Source organism: Haemorhous mexicanus, chromosome 6, assembly GCF_027477595.1.
Source record: "Haemorhous mexicanus isolate bHaeMex1 chromosome 6, bHaeMex1.pri, whole genome shotgun sequence".
Taxonomy (NCBI): Eukaryota; Metazoa; Chordata; class Aves; order Passeriformes; family Fringillidae; genus Haemorhous; species Haemorhous mexicanus.
In genome coordinates, this window is record NC_082346.1 from 3,586,588 (window position 1) to 3,603,411 (window position 16,824).

A 16,824-nucleotide genomic window follows, 5' to 3' on the forward strand; every position below is an offset into this window, starting at 1 on the left:
AAACACATTTACTACGGTGAATTCCATACTGAAAAGGCTAAACATTAAATCAATTTCATCCACCTTAGCTGAGCATTGTATAAGAGCACATATTTACCTGCATGCTGTTATAAGCCTGGTAAGCACCAAAAAATCCAAACCTGCATCCCATGTAACAAAGGAACTAATAAAGAAGAACATCATCAGACACTCTCCCACCACTGAAGGATAAACAGCATAAAAAATAGATTTCCCACAACACAGTGGAAACGCTTGTTCTGCATGCTGACGTCCCTTGTCATGCCAAGGCAAAGATCTTGACAAGACACAGGTAGAAATGCTGCTTTTGCCTCTCACTTCAAATGCTCTCTCACTGCTCCTCACCACGAAGCCAGTTCTCTTTCTTCTGAAGAGCACAGGAAAGAACACAGCTCATTGCAGCAATGCTTTGCCATTTGAAAGCAATCTAAAAACACATCTAACCCATTTTACAGGGAAACAGGAGGTTTCCAATCCTATTTTGAACCAGAATCTCCTGATCTGTGGTTTCAAACCTGCCAATAGCCACAGAAATCAGACAGGTACCTTGAAGGCAATTCATGGCCTCCAACCTTAGCAACAAATATCACAAGCAAAAAAAAAAACCCCAAATTTCATAAATATCCTTAAGCCCCACCGAGGAAAACTTTTCCCCTCCAGTGATTTCACTGTGATGTGACACATGAGACTGCATCAGTCACATCGTGTAATGCCATGCTGGAATAGCATGACATAACCAGTGCAACTAAGGACAACATGCAAGGTCCCCTCAACTAGGAAAAAAAAAAGAAGAAGAAGAAGAAAGTGCAGTCTCTGGAAGTTCCTATGCATTCAATGTTCCAGCTTTAACCATCATGGAAACAGCCTCTCTAGAGAAACACGTGAGGATCTATTTGTATGTAGTATTTAGTGCATGCCTGCAACCTAAGACCATGTGTTATAGGTATTTAGTGTCACTGTCCAAATTAGCTACATTAAGCTTCATATATTAAAGAAAAATATATTAACAGGAGGAAAAAAAATGCATCCTGAGGCTTAAAGAACCATTTCAAGTCAGCCACAAACCAAAACATTTTTTAATATCTAGACTAATTTCATTTTTACTACCTCCAGTAAAAATAAGATTCACTTTTTAATCTCTGTGTATATCTGACCGTGGAAATGGATTTATTAACAAATTTAATTTAATGCCAATTAATTGGCATTAAATACAAAACAAAAACTTCAAGAAGAAAAAAAGGTAAGCTTTGCTGAGGCAATCACCACATAGTCAGAGACACTGAAAAACCAACACAAAAGCCCAAGTTACCCAAAATCGGTGTTACCCCATTCTCCCATCACAGCAACATCCAAAGCCGCCAGTCGGGCTCTAGACCTAGACGAGCTGCAAATGAACATCCTCCCTGAATAAATAGCTCTAAGAGCTCAGAGTCTACACCCGACCATGGCTTAAACACATTAACAGTCTCAATGAACCACACGCGAGTTGATATTCTTAAATTTAAGCCATAAGGGCTCCACCTGGGTATGTCCTACCAGGGTCCATCCTCAACGCACAGTCCCAAAAAGGTCCCCACCTGCACAGAATGCCGCTCAGGTTTACCTCGCTGGATACCCAGATCCTCAAGGACGCCGCCTGGCCGCCAGTCTTCCATTCAAAGTAACGCAAATTAACACAACTTCTGGGGCTTTTCTCATTAAAATGTACGCAATCTCGCAACAGCAGGAATTTTTCATTCCCGCAACTGCCCGTGTTTCGGAAACAAGAAAGCAAGCAAATCCACAAGTTCTTTTTTCACACGGGGAACAGAAGCCCGGCAGCCTGCGAGTCCCGCGGCTGTGAGAAGGGCCAGGCAAAACCCCGCGGGTCTGGGGACCCTCCAGCCGCGTCCGCCCGGCACACAGCGACAGATAAAACAGCAGCAATAATGTAAAAATAATCACAGAGGGCAGCAGCGGCAGCACGACCCGCCCGGGGGCCAGCCCCGCCCGCGCCCACCCCGCCAGACCGCGCCGAGGGAGCGCCCCCGACGCCGAGCCCTGCCCGCCGAGCCCCGCACAAGTTGCGGCCCCGCCGCCGCCGGGAGCGCGGAGGAGCCGCTCCCGCGCAGCGCAGCGAGGCGGGCGGTGCCGGCCCCGCCGAGCCGCGGCGCGGATGGGGCAGAGCCCCCCGGGAACCCCCGCCGCCCCGAGCCGCTCCCCGGCGGGCAGGGCTCGCTGCCGGCCGCCGGCGGGGCGCGGGGCTCCGCCCGGCCGGGGCCGCGTCCCTCCCGCCGCCGGAGCAGGCGCGCCGGGACAAACTTTCGCATCCCTCCTGCGCGCCGGGCCGGGCTCCCCGCGCCCACCGCGTCCCGCCGGTACCTGCCGGGGCTGCCGCGGCGGGGCGGGCGGCTCTGGGCGCTGCTGCTCCCGCGGGCCGGCGGCCCATGCGCCCGGGCCAGGGCAAGGGGCCGCCCTGCGCACCCGGCTCCGGCTCCAGCGCCGCCGCCACAACTCACTCTGGCGTCGCCAGGACAACGAGCGCCCGCCCTTCGCCGAGCCCCCTCCCTCCTTCCCTCCCGCCCTCCCCGCGGCGCCGCCCGCGCCGCCCAGCGCGGGGGCTCCCACGTGGGGCCGCCACGCCAATGGAAGGCGGGTTGCGGCCGGCGGAGGCGGCGGAGAGCCGCTCTCCCGGCGGGAGGCAGCGGGCGCCCCCCTCCCCGCCACCCCTCGGCCACCCCTCGGCCACCTGCCCCTTCGGCTCTCCCGCGTCACCTGCCCAAAGAAAGCGCTCGAGGCCGCAGTGCCGTCAGCAGAGCGCTGCGGGCAGGCTTTTGGACAGAGCGTGTCGTGTCCCTCGTCTGCCCAGCCCAGCCCAGCCCGCTGTCCTGCATCCCGTCCCCGTGCCTTGGGATCCCGCATTGCTGCAGGACCGCGGGCACAGAGGTCTGGAGGATGCCGCCCGAGGGATGCCATATGGCTGTGTTGGTCGCACTGCACTGTTAATGCAATATATTGGTGGTTCCAAACGTGTCTTGATTAGGTGTGTATTGAAAAAAAACCAATGTAAACGTGGTATCATCCTCTAGTTAGTGCAGATCCTTGCATTGCTTGGAGCTGGGCCAGCTGCTCCGGAGCCTCGCAGGCTTTGACAAGCCGGAGCTAATAAGCCAGGCTGGGTGTAAGTCCACTCCTTGCAGAGCCACTTCGGAAGCTCAACACCAGTTCTGGAAATTACAAGTAGCTGCACTCCAGAAGGTTCAGCAGAAGCCATCTTTGGTCCAACTTGATTTTCTGGCCCAGCAGCCTTGGTCACCCTGCCTGGCCCACACATCTTCTGTGGGGGAGCAAAAGGAGTGCTAGCAAATATAATCACGGATGCAAAATAAAGGGGGATTTCTATTGAAAGATTTGGCCCCAAACTGAAATGCACTTTTTGTAGTGGAGTGCATTAACACACTGTGTTCTGAGCAGAATGTTACTGTCCAAGCCTGGGCTGGCTGGAGGTCACAGAAATAGGATAATGTTGAGGGAATGTTGATTTCTGAGGGCAGTGAGCTGGTCATGCTTCACCGCCTGCTCTGACTACAGCCCAGGGAACCAAGAGCGACTCCTGCGATCCACCCTCCACCAGAGACCAACAAGAAGAGGAGTGGTTCCTGTTCCATGGGAGTATAGATTCAGAAGCACCATCAGCTTTCACCCTTCCTATCCCAGATAGGAATATCACCAGCGCAGCTTTTCAAGGCATTTTCCTCATTTTCTCTCTACACTTGGTAGTTTGTCCTGTGTGTGACTCCTTCTGTAGCACCTCTTTCCTGAGCAGAGACAATTCAATTCAACCCCAAATAAAATTATGGCTAGAGTCTTGCCCTGCTTTTAGCTTTATCCTCAAAGCTCAATTCATCAGAGCTTTCAGGCCAGTATTTGGTACATTTACCAGTAAATAAAATTTACATCTTATTTAGACCATTTCTTTTGTTCTATACTTTAAATGTCAAAGTATGTGGCCTCTGTAAAAAGCAACCTATGAACTTAGGTTGCCTGAGGTCTTTTTTAAGCTTACCTGGAAAAAAAAAAAACAAGATGTCACAAACACCTGGGCTGCTGTGGCTGTTGGGACCTTTGGGGACAATGTGTCTTGCAGAAAGTTTCTTTGCTGTGGCTCTCAGTTTGGCCCGTGTTCCAAGGCCTTTTCAAGCATTTTAAGGGACTTGCTGACTGCCAGCTCCCATGGAAGATGATGTTTCTGTCATGGTGTGACCCAACTGCCATATTTTTATACCAATATTTCTCGTGTGGACAACAGGAATGAGAAATTAAGCCAAACTGGTTCTTTGGCAAATTCAGGTGGTGTTTTAGTATGGTAAGAGATGGCTTATAATACATTACTTAGAGCCTCTGCCTCTACCGTAACATTTTTTATGTTTAGAAAAATATTCTTTTAAAATATGTGGGTAGAGGTTAGAAAAGAAGATTAGAACAGCCTTGTCTGTGATAAAGGAAAATTTCAATTCAACGGGACTGCTGTAAAGGCCCTTATTTATTTTTCTCAGCAGTTGCATTCACTTGCTTGCCTGCAGCTTTAGTTGTTGTGGAGGTTTTCTTCCGTAAATTCTTCAAAGTGATGGATTTTCTCTTTGAAAGAATGCTTGACTGTAGAAAACTACACAAGTGTAACCTTTTTTTTTTTTTTTTCCTGTGCACATGTGATGCTTTGAGCTTTGAAAAGACGTGTGTACTGCCACCTCTTTTGTTAATTTGCATGCCAGGAGCCTAAAAATTTGCATTACTGGCTTCATGCTCTGCATCTGAAAGCAAGGACAGTGATCTCCCACTCTTTCCAGTTAAAGGTCATCTGAAATACATGCTCCTCTCTGGCTCAGACTAATGAGACATTCAGCAATTCATTAATCAAAGAAGCATGAGGCTTATTTTTATTGATTAAATATTGTGGATGTAACAAGAAGCCCCAGTGTAGTAGGTGTTGCACATTTGCACCCTCCCCAATGCTTATAATTTAGACAAAAGGCAAGAGAAAAAAAAGCAGGATTTTAATCTCTGTTTTAGAAGCAGAAATCTATGGCACAGAGCTGATGAGGAGGATTTGCCAAGATCACATCTCCCAACTGAATCAGCATCTTAACCACAAGCTATTCCTGCTCTTGTTGGCTCTTATCCTTTTGATGTATTCCAGCTTCTTAGATAGGTAAAAGTAATCATGTATAAAGTTACAGCCTTGGACTCTAAAAAGATAATGATCAAAGTCCAAGTTCTCATTGGACATTAACACAGAAATAACTCTCTTATTTAAGAGTCCATATATAACCAAAGGTAACAGTCATTGTCCTATAAAAATCATCAACAAAGCACTTTAAATGCACACCTATAGTCCAGGGATAATGTCAATCAAATCCCAGTACAATTCCTATGAAAAAGCCATTTATTATTTTCACAGATAGGAAAAGATTGCAGGGTGGGAGCAGCAGCCTGGGACTCATGACTCCTGAATTTGCCAGCTTTGTGTCATCTAAGCTCACCCTGGGTTCTGTGGAAGCACACCAGGTTCCCACAGGATAAAGTCTAAATGCCAGCCATGCACTGCAAATGTGTTAAATCAAAGATTGCCTTTTACCACCAATTCTGTGGAAGTTGTGCTAAACAAGCCCTTCCTCTTGGCTGGAGCTCAGAGGCAGCGAGTCCTCGGTGCCTGAGCACACACTGACACTGGCCATGCTTTGGAGCTGTGATCTCAGCTTGGACAGCAGGATCTGGCCTGATGCATTTTAATGACCATTGCAATACAAGGCTTCTTCAGTGCTGTGCAAGTCGTGATGCCATAAACCCACGCTTTGCCACGAGCATTTAGAAATATGAGGCTTCCTCTGCAAGGGCCTTTTTCCTGACACTGCTAAATGTCAGAGAAAGTTCAGTTCTAACACATTAAAAGATGCCTTAAAATACTGAATATTATTCATGCTCTCAAAGAACTAGTTTTTATTTCAAGTGAAAAATGTTTTGTAATTAGAAAACAAAACATTCGTGAAGAATTACATGCAATTCATCATAGGAAGAATTTAAATCATTTAGCTTCAGATAACTCAGCTTTGATCCATAGACTGCAAGAATCAACATTTCCTGAGGTGTTTTCACAGACTTTTGAGGACAATGTTGAGTTCATGTGTCTGTGTGTCTGCTGCAGGGTCTGGTAAAACATTCTCTTACAAAACTGATGTCTGCAATGGTAGGAGTGTTTATAGAGCAAAAAACCAGGGATGTTAAACTAAAATAGCAAAGCTTTTATTAATTTTTCAGGCTCCATTATGTACCTTTTAGCTTTTGGCTGTAGCTAATCAATTTGAATGTTCATATAAGTTCTGACTTTAGGCAATGAATTCTTAAAAATGTCTTATTTTGCATTTTTAAGATGTTATTGAGTAATGCATGTACATTAAGAAAAGTTTTTGCTTTTGCAGATAGAATGCATCTTTAGAATCTATTTTGCCTCTCTGACACCCAATATAACCTTTGAAAGATTAACTCTTGAGATAGCTAATAGGTTTCCTTTAGGCAGCTAGACCCTGTCACTCTTTATTGCATTCATTGGCATGAGGGGGATTGTTTTTCCTTTTTAAATATGAAAGATTTCTGTAAATAACATTTAGGTTTGGAAGATGAAATCAAGTGCTGATCAATTGAATGCAACTGGTATATAATATCCTAGAAGCTGTTTCACCCATTTACGTCTCCTGTGATCTGAAAACCATTTAGACTAAACAGAAAGTTCAAACACTAAATTTAAATGATAGCTTTGAAAGAAAAAAAGAACAGCTGTTCTCTAAGAATTATGTCCCCTATAGTTGTTAAAAGGTGGACTCCTGGACCTCTTTGGTAAGAAATATCCTCACTAATGGCTCCTAGAGACTAAAAATTTATTTCACAGTGCCTTATATTTCAATATTCTAGGACAGCCCTCTGTCCGCTGTTCTTATTGTTAGCTCACATCTCTGTCATCCTCAGAGTTGTCAGTGTGTATTTCCATGGTCAGAATGTTTATTTCTTCTAAGTAACTGGCTCCCTCCATGGCCTGTGTCCATGGACAGCCAGCATCTTCCATGGTCACTCATTACTGTAATGAAACACCTTTGCAAACATTAAGTTAGGATTGTGCTGAGCTGTATTTTGGATTTGTGCTAAACACACAATAATATAGACATTAATAGTAATATTGATAATAGAGAGATATTTTTGTTACGCCTGAGCAGGGCTTACACAGAGACAAAGCCTCTTCAGCTCTTTGTATGGCCATGCTGGTGAGGAAGTTGGGGATTTGGGAAGAGTCACAGCCAAAACAGGTGACCCAACTGACCAAAGGGATATTCCAGGCCATGTGGAAGTGAGCTCAGGATACAAAGTGGGGAGAAGAAGGAGGAAGGGAGATGTTTGGGTTGATGGGGTTTGTCTTCCCAAGTAACTGTTGCACATGATGGGGCCCTGCTCTCCTGGAGGTGACTGAACACCTGCCTGCCCATGGGAAGCAGGGAATTAATTCTTGTTTTGCTTTGCTTGTGTGCATAGTTTTGCTTTCCCTAAGAAACTGTCTTTATCTCAACCCACGAGTTTTTACTCTTCTGATTCTCTCCCTGATCCCACAGCTGGGGCAGTGAGGGGTGTGGGAGTTAAACCACAACAGTCCTTTTTCTCCTCACAGTTTTCAAGATTTGAGCTCTCTGTTCTGCTTGAACAGGACACCTTCGGAGTGCCTTGGGAGAGCCACATTCAGACGAGTTCTCCAGAACACATTTTCTGTGTTTTCTTTTATCTGAATGAAATGTGCCTCACAAGTTAGTCACGTTCTGCAAAGGGCCTTAGACTGCGTACAAACATGTTTAATGAAGCTGAATACTGCAGGCACAAGCAGCAAAAATATTTTGTTTACTTAACACACTCAAGTAAAAGCTTGTTACGTTTGGTTGGCTAAGCTTGTTTTCAAAAGGGACCTAGAAGGCTGAAAAAGTTAAATAAATCAACATATGCATAACAACACAATCCTTCATATTAGCATTCTAGTTAAGTCAATGATTAATTCTTCTTTGAGGATGAAGTGGTGGTAAAACAACCCTAGCCTAATATCTAGTAGCAATATTACAGTCAACTCAAAATTCCAGATTATATCAACACATGCCTATGTAATACAGGAGAAACTTTTGGACCTGAAGTTTAAAGAGAAATCTGAATAACCATATGCTTATTTGAGTATTTAAATATAGGTTGAAACTAGCTGCTCTCCACCACTGGTTTGTATATATCTGCTCTGTCTGCAAATAAAGAGGTCAGTGAAGTTTCCTACTGACTTTAAATGGCTGGACTGGAAGAGCAGGATAATGTCACAAGAGCAGCAGAAAGGGGAATTTCTGAAATATGTTGGCTCTTGTCAGAAACTAATATGAGCTCCAATGGGGAGATGAGAGACACCACAACAGTGTCTTTTTGAAAACAGGACTAGCTGCTCTGTCTTGGACAATCTGGGTATCTGGAATGTTGTAACTGAGCACTGAATGGTGAGGTTTTTCCCTGCTGATGAAGAGTTCTCCATCCTGTTTGTCAGTAAAGATTGCAATACCACAAAGCATTGCCCAGCCAAGAGCTGTAAGATCAGCTGGAGAGAAAACTGAAACCTTCTGCAGCAGATTCATGCTGACTCAGAAGACAGGAAACTGAGCCTTTCCTCTTGGAGACAGTGAAAGATGGTATGGGCTGCCTCATGTGGATCAAGAGGGTGATCACAAATGCCTGGAAAAAGCAGCTTTCCACAGATTTTAGTTAGTGGCTACAGCCAAGAGGGAATTTCTTCTTGCCTGGAGAATGGGACTTCCAATATCCAAACCAAGAAGTTGAGGTGGCAACCCTTATTTTCTTGCTCTGACCGTGTCCCTAAATATGTGTACCCCAAGGTTTCCAAAAGGCTTACCTTACAGTAAGTAAAGTAAGTAAAAGTACAGCCCTGCTCTCCCCTCTGTCCAATCTTCTTTCTAGGGAAAAAGAAGTTACCGAGAATGACCATGGACAGTCTTACAGCTTCAGAGATGGAAGCAGTGGCAGCTGAGTTAATGGATGACCTAGTGGCTCCAGATAGAAGTTGGTAGGCAAATATATTCTATGCCTGGATAAATCACTGAGAAACCTGATCTGATGTCCTTGCTTGGAGCAAAAGTTTGGACTAGATATCTTCTGAGGCCATTCTAACCTGAATTATCCAATCATTCTATGAAAAGAGGAATCTGCTTTACAGAAATCAGTGCAGATCTTAGGATAGAGAAGATGGTTCCCATTTAGAAAAGAAGTTATGTATTTTGAAAAGATCATATTAGGCCAATTATTTTACAGTCTGAAGTGATATAAACCTGATGGAGGAACTTCTGTTTTCCTAATATGAGCCTATAGAGAGAGCAGTGTAAATCTTTCAGCATTGATGCAGTCCTACAAAATTCAGCTGGATATAACCAGGACCACATTTTTAATTGGGGAAGCACAGAATAGAAGATTGAAAACATTGCTAAGAAGTTTTTACATTAACTTTGTTAATACAAAAAAGATTATTTTAAAAATTTGCAACCTCATGTGATCTGTACATCAAAGGAAAATATATTTGTCTTGATTCTCAGGTAAGTTTATGTGATTATAAAGATCTTCATGAGCAGGTGAGGTAAAAAAGAGAGAGGTTGTGAGTTCACATTTTTGCTTTAATATTTTCCACTTCTATGCTCTCTTTTATCTAAGGATTTCAAAGCACTCTATGGACATTAATGAATTAAGCCTCACAGCAGTCCTGAGAGAAAAGGTAATGATTTAAAGATTGAAATTCAAAGAGATGAATGGATATAAATGGGAAATAGCCTTCTTAAAATATCATATACTATTCAGACCATATGGAAAATCCCCTGTTTTCCTCTTTGTATCTATCCCATGTGCCTTCAAGGCAATTCACAGCACTGGAAAAATTGGTAAGAAGTGTTTACAACTGTTTATATACAGACAGATTGGATGCAATGACAACATGATAGCAGAAATAAACAGGGAATAGATCAGACTGAAAAAAAAGTGTTGTTTTGAACATGTTAAACTTAACTTCGGCCTTTAGAGATAGCAGATTTTTCAGAACACTTTTGTACTGAACTGGATTTGCTTTACAAATTACCACATTCAGGACTGTATGAAGTCACTTAGTCAAGACAGCAGAGTTGGAGAAATGCTCTCCTGCTCAGAATCAAATCCAGTCTCTGAACACAGAGGGCACAGCAAGAAAAGGAGTCCTGATTCTCACTGGAATGCACAATATACAGTACATTTATATGCACTTACCTCTTTAATGACCAGCTGCATTCCTGTGCCTTTGCTAACCTGACAGGGTTTGTATATAAATAATTCTATTGCTAGCTGGCAGAATTCATCCCAAAGGATGCAGTATCATGTGCAGTTATAAAAACAGCATCTTTCAGAAAGGAGGCAAAGCTTTTGATGCACAGGGACGTGGTATTTCAGGTCTGTGAAGTCTTGCAACTTTTCTTCCCCTTTTATGTTTCCCTTGGTCACAGATACACTTTCCTCTCAAGCCCATTTGCAGTTCTCCAAGCTGTAAAAATTCATAAGCAGCACCCAAAGGGGAAGTGCCTTGTATCTTCCAAGGAGAATATGTGCTGTAATCATGTAATGAGAGATCCCTCTTGATGTACAACTTTCATTCAATGCAAGAGTCAACAGTCATGTTAAGGGCATGTAATTTCCCAACTCAGAAGTTCTTGCTGTCCTGAGGCACAAGGAAATTACCCTCTTTGCAATTTGATTTTTTTTCCAAATTGTTTTTTTCAATTCATACTTTGAACAAAGCTAGAAACTGAGAAATATCTGCTTGCAGAGAAAACAGCTTCACATCAATCAAGAAAACCTGCAATTACCAGTGAAAGCTCATTTCACACTCTATAAAAAGCAAACAAGACCTAAGTTATAATACATGCATATTAGCCTTTATTTACAATTCTAATAATCAATCTTCAAGATAAACATCTAGGAGCAATTTTTTTTCCTGTAGGAGGGCATCTATCCCTCTGAAACTTCTCTAAACTCTTAGAAAGTAAAACCAGATGTACCAAGTAATGCCAAAATGCAGTTTTGCTCAAAGTCCTCTCCCTAGCAGAGCTCAGTAACCAAAGTCTGTGAGGAGATATAGCAGCAAACCAAGCACAGTTATATTTATGTACTGTGTAGTCCCAGCTTCCAGCAATTTGTGGCTCGTAGCCTGAGCCAGGCAATGCCTCTTGCTCTTGTATCAGGAAAGAGAGTAAGTGAATACTCCCAAGTCTTCTTCTGAAAATAAACAGTTGGGCATCACAGGCACCCAGGCATCCCCCACCATTTCCTCATCTCTTTCCACTGAAATAGGTAAAAGTCTGTGTGAATTCCCATAGGAATGCAAGGAACAGACAAAGCAAAACTCTTCTCAATGCTGCCCAGGGAAAGGACAAGAAGAAACAGGACTCAGATGAAATACAGGAAATTCTGGTTCAATATTTTTAAAGTCTTGGTTTGGATTTCTGGGGTTTTTTGGTGTGTTGTTAGGTTGGTTTTGCTTTTCTACTCTGAGTTATACTCAGTGAAATACCCTTGGAGAGCAAATAGTTGTGTGTTGCAAAAGGTCCAGACTCAAAGAATTTATATTCTTTCTGGCTTGAAGCAGAACTCAAAACTTCAACTTCTGCAGCCCAAGCTCCAGTACCCTGTAGGGCTGACTGCTGTTAGGCCAGAAAGTCACATAACCTGAGTCATTCTCCACAGCTTCACAATGAAGACATTCCCCCAATATGTGGATAAGACAATTACCTGATATGTTTATCTTTACTTTTCTTGTATAAGCAAGATAACCATCTTTGAAATAGGGGCCGTTCCAGCAAAAATGTCTCTTTTTTCCCCCAAAAACCTTTTGTGTAGCAGATGCTTGTGCACCAGCTGTTGTCATCAACAGAACCTGAATTTTTCAGCTACAACAGTACAAGCAAAAACTAGAACTAAAAGTTTTAATGACTGGTAACAATTATAAGATCAAAACAATCTCCTTGCTCCTGCAGTATATAGATTATAAGTAGGCACAATAATACATAGAGAAGGAAAGAAATTAAAGCTTTTGAGAGGTCTGCAAAATTCAAGCACCCAAACTGGGCTTCAGCACAAAAATCTTGGCTGCTGAATAACTCTGTGACCCTACAGTAGCACACACAAATAACAAATAAAATGCACATCAAAGACAGTTTTAATCAGATTTTGAAGAATAAGAGAATAAAGGTAACATGTTTGGTCCCAAGACAGGTTAGCTGTATATAGAGTTGTCTTCTTGTTCACTCCTGCTGCTGTCAAATCCACCTCCTATGGTCTTTCCCTTTTTTTGTAAACTGTAAAACTATCAATGGTTGCTAGTTATTACATCTTGTCCTACTTAAACACCATATAATCAAATTTTCATTTCAGCTAACAGGAGCTGTCTTTCTTTATTTGTGAATACCTGCTCCCATGCTAATTGAATCAGTTCAAGCAGTTACAGAAAATTCAAGTCCCTCCAAATACTAACCAGAATTTACTGGTGTGCCAAACAAAGTTAATACATTTATTTATACTGGCAGTCCTAACCTGTGACACCTTTAAATGCAGAAGATATGCAGGGTGGGGGGAAGAACAGTTGCAGGTGAACCCTGGCTGGGAAATGTGCACTGAACACCTCTGAGTATGAACCAGTTACCACAAGAGCTGAATGAACCAGGAGCATGAGAAAGAGCAGGAGCCACAGCAGGAGCTGGGCCTGCCCTCTGCAGAGCTCATCACCCTGGCCCTCAGGGGAACATCTTTCTGCCCTTTTATACACTGCTAAAGCTGAAGAAGAAGAGTAGGAAAAAAACCTAGAGAACCTCAAAGTCCAAGGTAACCACAACTGGATGTTTATTTCAGCTAAGTTCTTCTTTACAGTCAATGTCTCCTAGGCTTTTTGAAGGAAGGAATCTTTCTTTCTTGAAGATTGAAATAAAATTAATAACAATAAAAAGTCCCTGTATTTCTTTGGTAATTGCACTTGAAATCTAATTGCTACTGCTTATGCCTCATGGGGGGGAAATTTCTCTACAGGAATTGCATGCAGAGACCAGATTCTTGAACACAAAAAGAATCCATACCCTAAGTTGCTGGATCAATCCTTTAAATACAAACATGCTTGCCTTTCCCACTTCCCAACTTAATTTGTTAATTTATTCTTGTTTAATTTTATTATTTTTCCATCTGGGTGGGGGGGAGGGGGAGTGGAGCAAAGAATGTTATGACTATTGACCTGAGACAGTCTCCTGGAAATAATCTAACAGCAGGGGACAGCAAGTCCTTTTCAAAACCAATGAAGTAAAAAAATGCTCTTGACCAAGCTATTGTGAGAGATTTGAGGAAGGGGAGGGGCAAAAAATTGTGAAAAAGAAGGAAGAGAAGGGATAAAACTGTGCCTTAGACTCATACTTACTATCTCCTTTAGAAGAAGCCCACATATTTCTGAGGCCATCACTTCAGTGGGATCTCTGTCGTAACCACCCCTTGTTCCAAAGAGATGCTGGTTTTAGCAGCAGTCAGATGTCATGCTTAGGTTTGTAAGTGCAGGAGTTTTGCTCACAGTGTGTAGTGTCCCACAGCCTTGGATCTTCCTTGATCTGTCTGTCCTCACAAAGCCCCATGGTAGCTTGCAAAGACAAGACAGTATTTCTGTAGAGCTAATATCTGTTTATGTCCTTCTTCAGGGGAGCTCTCACTGCCTGAGACATGACAATTATGAAGTCTTCACATGTTTATTTAAATGCATTTTAATTGGGCATAGCTAATAGGAACAAACAAGCAAGTAAACAAACCATATTCCCAGTCCTAATGAGATCAGCAGCATTGCCAGGACCATGTTCCCTGTGAAATTATGGCCTTGGAGAGGCCTTGAGAGTGAGGAGGACCTTGCTCAGATATGTTTTGTTACTTTAAGATGCTACTGCCAGTCCCAGCTGGGTCAAGCACTACAGCAAAGCTGGTCCTAGGAACACACATAGTGCAGATATTAACAATTTGCTTTCTACAGATGCTTTTTTGCTCTACAAAAAACCCTGTTGTTTTAGAATTATAATGGACAATACTGGTATATTGTTGAATCTGTACCTAACAGTAGTTAAAAACATAACAAAGTACCTATAAAAGTTCTCAAATAAACAACACTCAAATTCTTAAGGAACTTTGGAAAGACTGTAAATGATGGTTGTATGAGAGAAACCTCCCATTCAGGACTGGAATTTTGTTTGTGTTTAATGATCTTTGGTTCTTTTTGCTGATCCTTCATTCTTTTTGTGCATGTGCACAGGCACATGGAATGTCTCCTCACTCAAATACAAAACCCTTGATGTTAATTCAGCTTTTGAGTTAATCCATTTCCACTGAAAGCCAAGAGACTGAAATTATTTTTGTTGGGGATGGCAGTTGGGGCCTCCTTCAGGAACCCATAGCAGTGGGTTTGACTTTCCTGATTCCTCATTTTCCCCAGATCAGGCCCACTAATCTAAACTGTACATAAACAAAGTGAGATTGTTTGTGAGCATTAGAATTTCCAAAACTGAAATTGAACTGAAGCTTATTTATGGTATTTGTTGGTGAAACAAACACTGTTTTCCCACCACTTCATAAAGGAGACTGAAGTCCTGCTCTAAGCTGTCAGAAATCTATTCTTTTTACTCAGACATGTGTAGCCACTACACACACAGAGAAACTTTGTGATTAAGTTAGCACATATTTACATTTTTAACTATGATATGACACTTCAGGATTCTTTTTCTAAGGACAAATTCCACGCTTATTTCAAGAAGTAAAAACCAAAACAGAAGAGGTAGGTTCTAAGAACTTTTTATAGTTATCTGTAAAAGGAATTTCCTCTACTATATCAAAGGCAGATGTTCTGCAGAAACACCAGCACCAATGTGCAGGGAAAAAAATATGAACTATTGATGAAATAGTTAGGATACTTTTCCCCATGTTTAGATATCAATTAAATAGCCAAGAAAATGTAATGAAAAAAAAAAGAAAAAGACTAAACAAAAAAGCCACAAACCACCTTTTGGAAGGAAAGCAAGCATGTGTAATGGAAGCCCAAAGGGTAATATATTCAGAAGCTGTAAGTGCTGAAAGTGAAGGCTTAGAATGAAAACAGCTCTTCAGCCATAACTCTACTGTCACTAACAAAGCTATAATCTTTTTTTCCTATGTTCTCATTATTATCCAAGCACTAAGTGTCAGTTAAGAACATGTAAGAGAGCAGGAATTTTCAGTGGGGTGGAAATCTTTCGTGACCCGTTTTCATATGTATAGGAATGTTACAATTTTGTCATGGTTTTTAACTAATCTTGTGTTTACTGCTGCTGTGACAACCTTTTAAGGAGGTAGAATGTGAAATGAAATTATACTGTTAGACTCTAATAGACTGAAAGGACTTTTTAAACCCAAAATAGCAGTTTCAGTATTAGCACTGGAAGGGTTGAAGCCCAAATCAGTGATGAAATTGTGAAAGAAGAAGCAAATATGCTAGCAGCTAGAAGAGACACCACTTCAAGCTTCTGGTAGGTAAAATGCAACTACCTGGAGTCAAAGCATTAATTTATTTACAGATTTTTCCCATTAGTACCGAAAGAATATTATATTTTTACCTATTTTACAGAAGATAAAAAAGAAGCATTGCAAAGGGAGATGATTTATGAAAAAGGTTCTCCTCATCCACCATCTGTCATTCTTTCATAATATAGCTCCTGTAACAATAGTCTCAGAGGTGTTCAAAACACTGTTTAGGAATAAAATATTAATCAGAGCAAAAAAGAAAACAAAATATATCCATGACTTAGCAGTCAATTTCAACCTATTATTTCTTTCACTTCATAACCAGATATTTATAAGGTTTCAGAGTTAAGCAGATTATGGATTTTAGTAGGATACCTGAATTTTGAACTGACCAGAGAAGAAATTTGGATTCACTGTATTCATTTACTTCCTCTTAGAGTGAAAAGACTGTTTGGCTGCAATTCCTAGGATGTGTACAACATTTTATTCTTTTTTAAAAGGATGCAGAAAATGATAAATATGTATATTGAGGTACTTTAATTTAAATAGCATTTGTTCACTGTTTCCATGAGACATAAATGTACCTGACCAGAAAGGAATAAAATGGCTTTCCCTGTCCTAGAAGGATACAAACTTGAGTTCACAAAAAAATTTGTAGCTCAAAATAAACCATGTAATGCTTGCTTAGACAAAAAGAGAAATTGTCTTTGGGGTAACTTCTTACCAGGTTTCTATATTCAGGGTCTTCTGCCTTCTTTAGTTAGACCTAACACAGACAATCTGTTATATTTGGCTGCAGATAGTAGATTTTTCATCCACCATTTAAGATCCTAGTGCACAAGAAGTAATATCTCTTTGACAAAAACTCTGTTTACTGAGCAAGCTTATTTGGTGTTCTTTTACATGGCTCTAAAGGGACAAGGGCCTCTTTCTTCTACATCCTTTTTAATTGATATCTAAACATGGGGGAAAGTTTCTCCCTACAACTGGAGAAATCATTAATACAGCAGAAAATCTTCAAAAATAAGTTCTTCTGTATGGGGAGAGCTCTTTGCATAGCATGAGCTGGAGGATGAAACAACCCAGTCCTTATTTAACCACAAATATTTTCTTAAGAAATAGCCCAGATCACCGTGTTCAAGTTTTCAATCTGTGTACATCATCACTCAC

General features: G+C 41.8%; 1 protein-coding gene across 1 annotated transcript in view; it reads right to left on the reverse strand.

Annotated features, from left to right (window-relative positions):
- NAV2 (neuron navigator 2) overlaps nucleotides 1-2,452 on the reverse strand; it is a 381,930-nt gene extending 379,478 nt beyond the window's left edge. The window contains exon 1 of the mRNA XM_059848310.1: nucleotides 2,380-2,452. The gene's annotated coding sequence lies outside the window, so the exon portion shown is untranslated. The remainder of the gene's footprint in view (nucleotides 1-2,379) is intronic.
- Between the last annotated feature and the right edge of the window lie 14,372 nt (nucleotides 2,453-16,824).